General features: G+C 36.0%; 1 protein-coding gene across 5 annotated transcripts in view; it reads left to right on the top strand.

The window, feature by feature from the left end:
• The window catches only part of pxb (putative Hedgehog signaling attenuator pxb), a 317,882-nt gene that overhangs the window by 103,638 nt on the left and 199,352 nt on the right, over positions 1 to 14,892 (top strand). For all 5 annotated transcript variants that reach the window (XM_089852717.1, XM_089852722.1, XM_089852715.1 and 2 more), the window contains one exon: positions 6,433 to 6,607. The gene's annotated coding sequence lies outside the window, so the exon portion shown is untranslated. The remainder of the gene's footprint in view (positions 1 to 6,432; positions 6,608 to 14,892) is intronic.

The raw sequence follows: 14,892 nt of genomic DNA, 5'->3' as shown, positions 1-14,892 counted from the left end.
ACAAAGCGGGGTAATTGTGACGTGATTCTTCCCAATATCCCTTAACATATGGCTGGTCCTTTAAGCCTAATTCTCGATTTAACTTATAATTTTGCTAATCCTAGTTTTAATCCCAATTTAAGTTAAACACAACATTCTGAAGCGCTTCAACACGCTTTTTAACTCAAAATTATTTCCATAGATGTCTCCACCAGTTCCAGGGGGCCCTGTCCCATAAGCCCCCTTTAAAAACCGGCATTCAAATTAGGCGGGAAATCCTCGCTCTCGTCCCTAGGAAAACATTTATTATTATTATTTTTTTTTTCATGGAATGTTACATAAGCGATCTTGCTCGATCCTGGATCACCCCTTCCTAATTCACCCAGATTAATTTTCGCGACGAGACCACGGAGTTTTCAACGAGAAACGCGTTATCCGAGCGCCCACCGTCCGATGGAAAAATTTATATATATATATATATATACAAAACCAGCATGACACTCTGAGCTGTTTTACACTATATAAAAGTGTCTCCTCGAAAGTTTTGGCTTTCCTGAGTCCTGGGATCAGCAAAATTCTTTACACGGGTGGACGACGTCTCATGATGGATGAGATCTTGGGGGAGGGAGGGAATTTTCCCGCCCTTTTTTTCCCTCCAAAAACGAGGGACTGCGCGCAACCGCCAGGATGAAGGGAAATAAGCCTATTCCGCGAGAAAATGAGATAATTTTCATTGAGTTCCCTGAGGCGTTAGGTAAAATCGTGTAGCCAAAGTCATTAAGGTACTGGTGTGCTATAATTTTGAACTACTTTCATGTATACCATGTTTGACATCGCTTATTCATCCGCCAAACCTTTTTTTTTTTCTCCTAATTTTCTTTTGGTGTCATTTTATTTAAAGGGATACTCCGGGCTAGAATAATTTTTTTGCGTACCTTTAAAATAATGAATAAATCAATTGGAACCATGTTTCTATCTACAATATTAAAGAAGATACGAGCAATTAAGTTTCCGTAATGAATGGCACTATGCGTTAGGCTTTCCCGCGAAGCACTGGAACTACCCCTATTGGACGCCTAGTACCGCCTGACGGATTCGTCCAATAGGGGTACTTCACAGCCAGTACTTCGCGGAGAAGCCTAACGCGTAGTGCCATCCATTACGGAAACGTAATTGCTCGTATCTGCTTTAATATTCTAGATAGAAACATGGTTCCAATTGATATATTAATTTTTTTCTCACGCTATTTCAATTGAAAAGGAAAAAAATTCTATGTTGGAGTTTCCCTTTAAGGAAAATCAGTAAAATGGTAAAGACTTGAGCAAAAGAATCTAAATTTAATATTTCGACATCTTTTTAGTATTTTGCGTTAGTCTCTTTACGCAATTTTCGGCTTTTTTCTTTTAAGATACCCGGGGTATGAAAGATATATTTTTTTTTCTTCTCCCCACAAATACTCTTGTAGAATAATAAACTAGGAAACCCACAGCGACGACGCTACTCCTCTAGAAATGGAATGACTTTATTCTAGTTGCTTTGAAGGGATTGTAAAACGCAAATGATACCTACCGTTTTGACAAACATTTTAATTGCAGAATTAATTTGTATAAAGTTTGGTAGGTGTACCCCTAAAACTCAAACTAGGTTTAAGTGTTTCGCAATTGTTTTTTTGTTTTGTTTTGTTTTTTAGTTTTGTTTTGAAAATTTCAAAATAGATTTTGGGCAATTTTTAACGTTAAAATAATTATTAATCGAACAAAATTTGTTTGTTTATATTTTAAACAATTATTTCTGTGGCGAAAAAAAATGCTTTCGCCATATAGATGCATTATATATGGTGACCTTTGACCTCAAATATCTCAGGTTACATACAGATCGAACTAATTTTTGAAAGCGTTCTTCGTCAAGCAAACCTTTAATATGTCTTTATTAAAAAAAAATTATATTAAATTATAGTAAATTGCTGATAAAAGTTTTAAAATACACCAGGGATAGATTTAATTTTAGAAGTAGGAATGGAGAACAGTTAGTATTTACTTCAGTATAGAGTCCCTCCCTCCAACACGTAACGGAAAGTTTAAATTATGTTATTGGCTCACTTAAACTACGCTGACGGGGACGGCGAAAAATATGTAATTCCTTTTTACCTCTGTCGCTATGACCCACCTCTTCTTTCATACCCTCCTTCCCGTGGAAGGGGGTCCGGGACTTTAACGCGCGCCCAGATTACTCTGTTCTCTATTCCTACTTCTAAAATTAAATCTATCCCTGAATACACAGACATTACTTATCACTTCTTCGAATTACAGACCGGGGAAAAAAATTTATAAATCAATTTTAGATAGGTTGAAAAAACAACAAACAAACTTAATCAGTTTCAGTTTCCCTTTTAATTAAAAAAGAAACGGGCGATAACTTGGAAAACAGGGAAGCGGTCCAGGGTCCTCTGTAAAGGTTAAATATTTCTTGGCACGCTAAAAAATTGGCCAATTTTTCAAGTTCTCGCGAAGAATAAAAAAAGAGAAAATAATTCAGGGAACTCCTTATTTTATCGTTCTTTTTGGAAGGTGCAGCCACGCACCAGTGTCTTAGGGTTTTCTTTAAGATGAGACCGAAAAGAGACGACTCAATTAGAGTCGTTTTATTTTACTGGCGTTATAGGCCTGTTTTACTTTTACGAATTCCTTTTTACTTGGCGAAATCTGTTACCACCAAGTTGAATAAAACATTGTACGGGGCACCGAATAGGGATCGAAAGAGACCCCCAATGGTGAGAATCGAGACCTAGGTACAAACCTCACCATACATTCGCACCAAATCATTTATTGTCTGGGTTTAAAGTTACAAGCAAAGAATTTTGACTTATTTCTCATTTCCGGTTATTTCTCTTAAGTTGTTTTGCTTGAACTGTAAAATAGCAATGAAAAGTTTTTACTAACTTTAGACCCACAAATAATTATTTTTACCAGCTTTAGACCGTGGTTACACTTACAATACTAGATGCGTATGGCTATATACTTTAACGTGACATTATCGGTTTTTACCTGAAAACGGAAGACTTAACAATATTTATACTATACGAAAATATTTCCCAGCAATTATTATCCCGACGTAGTACTCGCGTTAGATCTTTAAAGCTCTTCAGACATTTTTTATTCATCCCCATTGAAGTATTCTCACGATTTTTCGATACAGAGGGAAAATAGTAATACGAGTTTGGAGCTGGGAATTTCGGGAAAATTCTAGTTTTGATGTCGATAGAAAATCGTCAGTTTCTAAGTGGTCTGTACCGTTTTATTTTGAAGAGTTTGTTAAGGCCCGAGTCTTTTATTAGATCTCTTAAGGAATCCCTAAAGTTGCTTGGTTTCTTTCCCTCTATTTATCGCTTATTTCAAGCTCTTTTTATATTAGATTGAACGCTTGAGTGGCACATTTTTCTTTACTCTCTTCGACGTTGAAAATTCGTGATTAATATTTTTACTTTTTCTTTCTTTCTTTTTTTACTTTCAAAGAGATTTAATTTTTTTTATTTTCTTACTTTAGTCAAATTTGAAAGCAAAATTACACACCACTCACTATTGAAGCTACTTGTCTGGCTCATTTGGTGCACTTATTCCTGTAATTTTAACTGAAATACTTGGCTAAAAATAGATTTGCAATTTTATTTCTTATTAATTTATTTATTTATTTTCGAAAGAGCTTATTGCATATTGAAACAATGTACCTCTATTAAATAAGACATAAGTGATTTATAAAAACTGTCTTAATGGACAAAGACAAGAAAAAGTAAAAAATAAGAGAACAAAATGAAATGGCTGAAGTGGCAGATATTAATTAGATATATTTAATTTTAAAGACATGATTATAAAACATGTGATGAAATAAAAAATTATAATGTAGTAAAGCTGGTGACTTGTCCTCAGTTGATGTGCATCTTCTGATGCTCATTGAATGGGTAAAGGAAGATACCCAAAATTTGCAACAAATCGAAATCCATTCTATACCTCTACATCAATTTCAAATCAATATAATCGATGAAACCCCAAATAAACAAGAGCGACAACCGCGTTTACTATACCAATTATCAACTCTCTCTCGTATGATGTCGACATAGTTTAAACTTTCCACTTTCCCAAACAAATTCTAACTAGCATGTTCGCCATATGACGACTGACGTACGCGAGTTCAAACGTGAGGTCATCATAGGTTATAGGCTAACCCCTGATCAGAATCTTATTAAATTCTCAAGGCCCAAGTTACAATAGCTTATAGTGAAAAATGTTTAAAGACTGTCGCGTCGCGTTTTGATTCCGCTTTTCATCCCGAGCAATTCGAAAAAGAATTATTAAAGACGAGATCGTGATTTTTTTACTTTTTTATTTTTCTATCATACCTGATAAAGTTTCTTTCTCCTGGTTCCTAGGTTTCGGATATTTTTCTCCATCTAGCCTCGAGCTATACGTAGTGACGGTGTGAGGCGGCTAGAATAATTGCCGGGTTTTGGGCTATAAGAAAATATAGGAGGGGGTTTTCGGTTCAAAAAATGCCAGCGAAGAAAAACTATTTTAGTTGAACCGCGTCTCGGCTTTTACCTACGTCCACTGTGATATTTCAAGGGAGAAGGGTCATATTTCTCAGGCTACTACTTGTTTTAATTCTCGTGTAGTTTTTTAGGGAAATGGCGCAAAATCGGGGCGCCATTTTCAACACAACTCGAAATGGATGATGTCTTCATTTTCGAGATGTTGCATGCCATATAGGTTTTCGCTTCTTTTTTTCTTCTTTTTCTTGAGACACGCCCATTTCTTAATAATCTAGGGTGCGTATGATCACGAAGTAATTTGATTCGATCTCGTGGATGCGATCACTCTTCATAGAAGCTAGTTTTTCCTAGGCCTAACTGTAATAGATTTCTTTCAACTTTTACGTCTAATTTTGGAAAACTGAATGCAGAAATTGCACTTTTAATTGAGTAGAGTATGGTTGGGTCACGGGTGCACTTTTCAACTTAAGTCATGACCTTTTGTTGTATCTGCTTCCCTAAATAATTATCAGAGGTCCGCAATCTAAAGTCCTAAATTATGTAAAATAATTCGATCTAACAGAAATCTTTAAAAAATTCTGTTGATTCCGTAGTTTATTAGAATAATGCAAATAGGTGTAAAATATAATCCCTTGCGTTCTTTGAGAGATTTACTTCTGATACTAGAGTTAAAGGCCGACTTCCATCGAAAAGAGTTCTAGCGAACTGAAAACCGAGCATCGAAACTTAACTAACAATGTAGCGACCGTGCCGATTTTCGAATCCCCGCTGGGGTAAAAGATGGAAGGGTTCTAGCTAACTGAAACCCGTGCAATGCGGTTCTAGCGAACTGAAGATACACAATAGAGAATTTCCCTCAGGGGAAAGTAAAAATTCTAGAGGAAATAAATTTAAAAGGATTTCTATTGTTCATATTCGTTCGATAGAACCACATTGCACGACTTTCAGTTAGCGAGAACCATTCCAACTTTTGCCCCAGCGGGATTTCGAATATCGCCACGATTGCCCCATTGTTAGTCTCGATGCTCGGTTTTCAGTTCGCTAGAACCCTTTTCGCTGGAAGTCGGCCTTTAAGTGGCGTGTAAAGAGTAACAGATAACTTTGGAATAAAGTCCTAAAGATTAGTAAGTAAAGAAAGTAAATTAGACTGTGATATACGGTGATATAGCATTGATGATATTAAAAGGTAGAACGTGAAATAGATTTTGCCTTATACTAGAAATAAGCTATAGTAATTGAGCCTGGGGATGAACCGGAATTTTCCCCCGTAACTTTCGCCTCTCTTGTTGAAATTGGTAATCACCGCGGCTAAATTGCCAATTACCAAATCTTTCTCTATATACTATTTTCTATTCAGGGATGGGCGCAACCATGGATCTTATTAAACCCATAGGGGATAGGAAAACTGTATGGGAAAGTGATTTCTTTGTCGATACAAAACTATTCCACGGTGTGCACTAGCAAGGGAGTCGTTTGGATTGTAGTATATCAAGGTCACTTAAAAGCGCTGTTTAAAGATGACACGCAGCGGGAAGTAAACTAAATGCATTCTTCTCGGGTTACTTTTATATTCGGGTAGCGAAGAACACTGCTTTTCAGATCCCCTAACAATTATAAAGTCCATTACTCAACACAAATTTTTTTACACCAAAGCCTCCTATGCTATTTCCTGAAGCTTCTTTACTCGGCTTCTTTTATAAATGTTAATAACTAATTTTGCTCTCTCTCCCTTTAAAAGCGGGTTTTTGTTTTTTCTTTCTTTTTAATATTTTCATTATTACGTATTAATCGTTCTCGATAATTACTTAATTTTGTAAAAAAAAGAAAGATATTTCCATTTTGGGTGCGTGCGAATGTAAATTTATTTAATGTCTCAATTTCGGCTTTTTTTCTTTTATTTTTTTTTCTAGGCTAAAAGGCGTCTGTCAGGGTGAGATGGTATTTCTGAGTTTTGTCTTCTTAATACATTGCGAAAATAGCGTAGCTGTTTTCGGCGGAAGTTAAATCAAACGAACTGAATTAACGAGAATGATTTCACGGTCACTCCGCACGACGATTACCTGTGAATTAATGAATTTAAAATTGGTGAGTCTTGTTTCTTGGTTTTTAATTCTTATTCTTTGGTTTTTACGCGGTATACTTTAAAAGAAAAGTGAAATATGGTAATATTAATTGATAGTATTTAAGGACCAACCAAGGCTTAGCGACACGGAAATTATTTTAGCTTCGAATTAGGCTTAGGTATTTAAATATTTAAATTTTTAGAAATAATTTATTGGTATATTTAGACTAAGGCTTACCAGGGATAGATTTAATTTTAGAAGTAGGAATTGGAGAACAGAGTAATCTGGGCGAGCGTCAAAGTCCCGGACCCCCTTCCACGGGACGGGGGGGGGTATGAAAGAAGAGGCGGGTCATAGCGACAGGGGTAAAAGGGAACGACGTATTTTTCGCCGTCCCCGTCAGCAACGTTAGCAAAACGTAGTTTAAGTGAGCCAATAAGATAATTTAAACTTTTCGCTACGTGTTGGAGGGAGGGGCTCTACCCTGGGCTATGAGTCGGACTGAAGTAAATACTAACCGTTCTCCATTCCTACTTCTAAAATTAAATCTATCCCTGGGCTTACCAAATAAGTATAGCTTCGAATTAGGCTTAGGTATTGAAAGATTCTAATATCTTGAAATAGTAAATATTTAGAGGTATTTAAATATTCAAATTTCTTAGCAAGGCTTAACAATGATAATGAAAAATAGGCTTAGGATATTTATAATACCATGCCCCCTCAGAAATGATTCGCAAAATAATCGAGCCAAATCAAACACTTTATTGCACTTCTCCTTTGAGTCAGTTTAACTTCAAGGCAATGATTTGCATATTGAAATATTAACGGCATACGAATCTCGTTCGAACCGTGGTGGTGACTATACTTATTAACATAACTTAATTAGCATAATTACGAATGAAATTCCAAGTTTTTCGATTTTTCTCAATACGTCAGTCTCATGCGGAAAACACATCCCAATCGTTTAAGCAATGACTATTTTATTTAATCGTGTCGGTATTTTTTTTTCTTTCTTTTTGGTTTACCGAATTATCTTCCCCTTAAATAAGAGGGGATTTATACCCTAAAATAAGCCTTGGCTCTAGGTACATAGCGCTGCACCTGGACTTGCAGGCCTGGTCTGCTATTTTTATGATTGAAGATTCTATAGCGTGTTTAATAATATATTTAATCCGCGAGCTTTTTCGTTACAATTTTTGATAAACGCGTTCGTAATATAAGTGGGAATAAAACCAACCTTAGAGAAGGCGATATATCGTTAGCCTTAATACGGTTTTGACTGTATTAAATGGGTGAGCTAGGAAATCAGTTTCTTATATCAGAGCTACTGATTTTCCGCAACGTATAAGTGAGCCCGGATATAGTTTTAAAGAATGAAAGTAAAAAAGGACAGACGATTTCGAGTTGAATGATAATATACAAGAAGATATAGGACGTTTTCCCGCCCAAATAATTTCTTCATCTCGCGCCAAATTGATGAGCACCAGAAGTCGAACGTCATGCGTGCAACCTGATAGCGTTTTGTGATTCCCTTATACTTCTTCTACTTCTTCTTCTTTTTATGTAATTTCGATTCTCGCGTGATGGTTTAAGGAGAATTAGTAAGAAAAAGGACGCCTTGATTTCTCCGCAAAGGGACACTGTTATCACTATACTTTCATCTTGAATTTAATACCCATAATTCCACGCGGAATATATATATATATATTTGCTTCACTGAATGTGAATAAAGGTTAGGTTTAGAGTTAAGTATACAAATATGAGATGAACTTCCTGCTACATTTAGAGTCAGAAGCCCTAATATGGAACAGCTCTAATTTGGAATACTTATCTTAAAATCATCATAATTTAAGTTTATCAGATTAAAATGAATACTTTAAGGGCTCATTTTGAAGATTGGATATCCATATCCATATCCATATAATACGACCACTAGATTCTATCGTAAAAATCAGATAAGATAAAATCATATTTAGGCAACCTCATAGTTTGCATTTAATTAATTTTACCCAAAAATTAAAAGGATAGTTTTCCAATGGACCTCGAAAAATAAGCTTTCGTAAACGATGCCATGGCTTTCTTGGCGAAAAATGTTATATTTTTATAATGGCATTGTGTCACACTTAGACCTTCCATTGAGTAATTCATATTCAATGAATTTTGGGCGGAGAAAACCTGGAATGTTGGGAAATTTCGAAATGAGAAATCCGCCTCAAACTATCGAATTAAATATTTAATTATAGTTTAATATCACTTTAGAAAAATGTATCAAATCCTAATTCGATATTTACGAAAAAGCCGGACCTCCCCAATGCATGGGAACGAAAAATATGATCGAGAGATCGATTTGATTCAATCGATATTTACCGATATTTACTTTTTACGAACATAAATACGAGTTTAGTATATTTTCATCCAAGATGGATGTACCATGATTCGAAAAACGAGAAGGGGCAATTCACTTCGTACCATTCTTTTGTTTCAAAACCGACGTAAATATATAGTAGTAACTTAGTTGTTAGCCTCTTGGCGAAATATTCTGAAAAATTACCATCCAATCATCGCAGCGGAGGTCGCAATTTTGACAGATCTGTTTTTTTTTCTTTTTCCTACGTAAAATAATCACCCATATGAATTTAAGAGCTTCGGTTGAAAGACCTATTTTGAGGCCTAGGGGACGAAAAATACATTTCTGTCCTGGGTGGCCCCCTCTCGTGATTTTTCGACGACCCAGGTAGATAATAAATGGCCTTACCCCCAAAACTGGTGTCCCCATATAGCTGTCCTGTGTCGTTTACTATAGACCCGTAAGACCACGACACACCAGCGGCGTTAAAGGTCCACCGTGACTGGTTTCACAAAGATATATACACCTTTGGCAGGTGAATGGCAAGCTATTTAAAAAAGAAAAAAAAAATACCCCAGGGCTGAATTCCCCCCCCCCCTTCTCTACTCGCTTCAAAACACCGGCGAAATGTTTGTCGGCCCACCTTACCCTGTTATTAATTGGGGATATAGAAAAAAAAGTACCTCGTTACCTTTCGACGATGTTGTGTTTTGCTACGGGTTTTATATTATAAGTCAGTTTAGTTTTTTTTTAAGATTTTTTTGGTGTTGTTGTGCGGTAAACATGTCTGTCCATTTTAGAATATTTCTTTTTTTTTTATTTTTTCACTCTCCCTTTGAAAATTTTCGTGAGAGAAATTTCCTATGTGTCAAGAGAACATTTTTCATTGGAAACTTGCTCCGCACACCGTTTTATTTAAGATTCAAGAATACATAAAAACTTATCGGCTGTTGAAGGTGCATGGCGCAAAACATTTTCTAATTAAAATTTTCAAACGCTTTCCCGATTCGGATACGAGATACTACGCTAGTTTTTGTAATTTTTTCTTTTTCGTTAATCCAAGTACCTAAATATTTTTTTTACTACGGATATTTTCAAATACACGACCTTTAAATTAATTAATTAACGTTAATTAAAAAAAATTTGGTTTTTTTTTTAAACTTAAAATTGAAAAATATAAATTATATAGGTTTTTGGTTATTAAAAAAGGCGAAGATAAGTATTTTTTTCTAAAATATTTGATGTTTTAAAATCATGTCTTTAAAACTGAAAAATTTCAATATCTGGCTCTTCACACATTCAATTTTGTTCTCTTATCTTTTACTTTTTCTAGTATTTGTCCACTAAGACAGTTTTTATTAAACTAATTAGTTATTATACAAATCATCAATACCCTGTTTAAGCTGAAACTTACTCTCGAGTTGTTGCTGCTCAGTAAGAAATACTTTTACAGGGTTCATACAAACCTGAAAAACGAAATTTCGAATTTCTAGAAAAATTCAGGGAAATCAGGGAAATTTGCGTCAAACAGGGGCCGAGTCATTAAGCAGAATGTTCGTGAACATACCCTCCATAGGATTAACATTACACTAGACTTTGGAGGCTCATAACTCTGGTTATATTAGAGATATGGAGATGTCCTTTGAGTATGTTATAGTCCACTTTGTCCCCCATCTAACCATACTAAAAACTTAGGGCTACGACAAACAGGGGCGGAGTAATTTAGCAAAACATAAACAAACAACCAACTCCTTAGGAATAGCATTACACTAAACTTTGGAGGCTTGTAACTCTGGAAAATTCAGGGAAGTATGTGGGGAAAAACCTGAAAATCTCAGGGAAATTTGTTTTCCAAAAGTTGGATGAACCCTGTTTTAAAATCAAGGGCCATTTGGGAAAATGGCGACTTTTAGAAGTTAAAAACCTTTCAAATTCCTTGATTTTCCACCGTTATAAAACCGATCTGTTTACTACTTTACTTCAACGGATTTACTTTCAGTTTAAAACCTCCTTGATTATCTGAGGATCGAATTAGATCGTTTGACGTTTACGTAACAATTCAATTTAATTTAATTTAAACGCAACTATCCACTTAAATATAGGTCTTAAGGAAATAAACATTAGTGGTATTCCGTGAGATTAAATCAAGCTTTTGAATAATCCCTAAATATTTAATTTGAAGAAAAGGCTAAGCTTAACGCGTCAAAGATCTTGATTTCCTCCTAAGAGTCTCCTTATTTATAATTTAAGCTGAATAGTTAGGGAAAAGTCAAATTATCAAAGCGATTACCGCTTGTGTGTAGCGAAAGAAAAACTTGACACCATTCCTGACTACTTGCGAGATTTCTCTCTCTCTCTCCTTTGTTGCTGGAGTGTTTCTTTCCTTTTTACCAAAAACAAATAGAAATAACAGAAAGTGTGTCCCTAGTGTGCATGGCTATGAAGGGAAGTCTCGCTTTATCTCTAAATTCTTTCGACAACCAATCAGCATTCTACCTCATTAGAACTTCATCTTTTTCAATTTCTCTATGACGAAAATATCCAATTTGGCTCTCCAGGCAGGCATTGATCTGGGAATATTTTAGGTTCTCGGTGATAATCATAAAGTTCGTTAGCTTGAACCCTTCCAACTTTTTCCCCAACTGGGATTCGAAAATCTGAGTGGTCGCTCCATTGTTAGTCTCGATGCTCGGTTATTTGTTCGCTAGAATCCTTATCTTTGGATGTCGGCCTTTAATTTCTTTAGTATACCATACAGAGGGCAGTAAATAGTGAGTTTGTTGCCTCCGAGGAAGCCTACTTCCTGTTACTTGTATTTGCCCTTGGTTTTACCATCCTTCCCATGGTGCTTTTGCAACAAAACGACCGTTCCTAAATGCCCTTACGGATTTGGATTTAGCCTAGAAGCTCGGATTGAGAAAGGTAAAAAAAAAAAAGCATTCGGAGAAGTTAGGCTTAGGAAATTTACCCCTTACCTTTTTTCCCCGCAACTCCGCCGCGAGTTTATTTGCTAAAGTGACATTTAATATTATGATTGATCATGTAGGGATCTGAAATGTTTTCGCTAGAGAAATGCCTAATGCGTTTCTACCACTTTTATTTCTACTGGCTTTCGATTCGCGCTGCAAAATCCTTTTGTTTGCAACGGTTTAGTTTAGCCCTTTTTTTGCAATTTTTTTCCTGGAGATTTTAGACTTTGAAATAGATTTAGTAAGTTATCTTAGCACATTGTTACGAATAGAAATGTGTTAGCGTTGATTTGAGAGTTAGGTGAGTGTATTTGAAGGTTTTTGAATGCTTTACAATGTTCTAAATGACTACATTAAAGCTAGAAAAGAGACCTTTTTTCCTCGAGTGTGAATACTCGTTCAAGTGACAAATTTAGGTGCTGAAAATGAATAACTATATACGAACTCTAGTTTGTAGTTTAATGACTTGTTTTTAAACCTATTTCAATATTTTAGCACGAAATTTACCAATTTGGTTTATGTAAAATTATTATCGAACCGTTTTAGGTTAACTTCGGAGAATTACTTAGAAGTTGTTTAAACTTATCCTTGAATTAAGAGAGTTAAAATTTCATTTCGGGGAAAGCTAGGTCTAAAGATTCAATTCGTATATCGATTCCACTAACGAATTTATATACACGTAATAAGTTTAATAACGGAAGATTTGGAGCGAAAATCGTCCTAACCCATCTCGAATTAAATTCAAACTCCAGTTGCGCATAAACATTGAAAATATTCGAGCAGATACTGTTCATCTTTGGGAAATTATTACGTTAGATTTACGTAAGTATTTCTAATTTCTATGGGAATGTATACGGTATTTTAGGCGGGAGATTATGAAGAGAATTGGCGGGAAATCCGTGACGCATTTTCGATAAAGTCTCTATATGCTGCTCTAAATAATAAAGAGCAGCGCTAAATTCGATTAGGCCTCCCCATTTAAAGTTTGTATACGCGTTTAGGTTATATTTAGGGAGAAGCGAAACTGCAGTGCCCAATTGTATATACCTTCCGTAAATGCAAACGGAAACGGTTAATCATAACTTAATCTGACGCGTCGATCCGCAATCAAGATTTAGAACCGAGCAATATTGCACGCGCTCAATGTATACGCGCTGACCCTGTTAATATTGTAAAAGGCCCGTTAAGGCCGCGTATAATCCCTTATTTCCCATTCCCCATCGTTAATCGGGTGCACGCGCATATTTGTTCGATTTAACCTAATGAATAGGAAGAAAGTTGTACAATATTATTAATTTAAACCTCTTCCCTCGTTTTCCTTTCATTAACCACGCGTTCCGGGACAGAAATCGCCTCTTATATTCGCGTTGAATTATTTAATGGATCATAAGGTAGATTGGCGACGTTTAATCCCATATTTTCGTATTAAATTAATTACGCCTTTGTACGCGAACGTATTTATCGAAGCATTCGCGACGTATCGATTAATGTAGCGTAAGGATATTGAATATTCGTCTATTATGACGTTATATTCAACCCTGAAACCAGTTTCCATCGAATTCATCGTGAAACAGCGGACAGTCGGTCTAATATAAGCGTTTACAGCCGAATCCCTGATCTTTGCGGAAGCTTAGGCAATCGGTGGATGGGGGATTTAATACATCCCGGAGTTTCAATCCTCTATTGGCTAATCCGTTCGGACGTACGGGGGTTGACGGACAAGCTTGTCTCCGGGTCCGATCTCTTCCAGGCCTTCGCTACGCTAAAGCTCGATCCGGGATTCAGATCTAGGGCTATATTTGTACCCCTTTCAATCAACGTTTTGCAATGCCAACCAAGCAACTCTTGCGGGGCAAATCGCGCGCGCGGGACTGTTGGCGGGAATGAACTGATTTCCCGCGCTTTATGAGGTGCGAGCCTCGTCCGATATAATTGAAAACCTCCAGGGTTGCTCGCTCTTCAGGGTTTGTAGTACGACCTGGAAAAGTAGCGGATTAGGAAAATAGACCAAATTTAGATAATTTTAATTAAGAATTTCAAGAAAATTCGGGTAAAATTTTTTGGTTTTACGAAAATTCCAACGTTGAACGTTACAATAAATACATATTAATCCGCATAAACAGTTGATTTATAAAAATAGTATAATGAAAAATACTGATTGGTCTAAAACATTCACGGGAAATCACTAAAGAAGTAGTCAGGGAAAACCTGGAAAAAATCAAGGCATTATAAATCGAAAATTCTGGAAAAGCTATACGCGTAAGAATCTTGAGAGAGCAAATTTGAATAATAACATTAGTATAAGTAATATAAATAAATAATATGTCATATGAACAACCTGGTAAATTTTACCTGCTCGAAAAGTTTAAATCCATACGAACCCTGATATTAATTCAGTACAGTCGCTTTAAATGTATACCAAATTTTAAACCTAAACATGTCGTAGGCCATTTTAGCAGATTTACAAACAGTGATACGCTGTAGTTTGTAATACAAATTCAGATAGATCTGCGAGAATTGGTTTAGCTTAGGCCTTCCTTATCTTTGAAATCTTAATCCGCCCTATATCACGTCGGACGAGCTGATCTGAATGATTAAAGGTTGGCTGAAACTTAATTAAATATATATATATAATCCATTGCCTCCAATTAACCTTGCGTCTAAAGTATAATAAAAAATAACTTGTAGCCATGTAAATCTGGCCTTGGGAGACTCTCTCTGATTGAAGAGTGGACATACCTACTTACACACACAAACCATACGCTATAGTCCACTAAGCTTGAAAGGAATCCTTACAATAATCTTTTGGAGTGTTTGTTCCCGTCGCGAAATTTGTCCTTTAGAAATTGGGATCTCTCTCTTTCCCTCTTCTCGTTTCCAACAATTCCTCGACAGTTTAACTTGGGAGTAAGGGTGGCAAGGATTAGACGAGGGTGTTAGGGTCTCGTACGCTATCAGGCTAAGGTGATGGCGTCGTTTGATCTGTACGGG

This window comes from Phalangium opilio, unplaced genomic scaffold (assembly GCF_054372755.1).
Source record: "Phalangium opilio isolate 3A_F unplaced genomic scaffold, DU_Popi_V2 ptg000113l_1, whole genome shotgun sequence".
In the NCBI taxonomy this organism is placed as follows: Eukaryota; Metazoa; Arthropoda; class Arachnida; order Opiliones; family Phalangiidae; genus Phalangium; species Phalangium opilio.
This window is presented reverse-complemented; position numbering and strand designations above follow the sequence as displayed.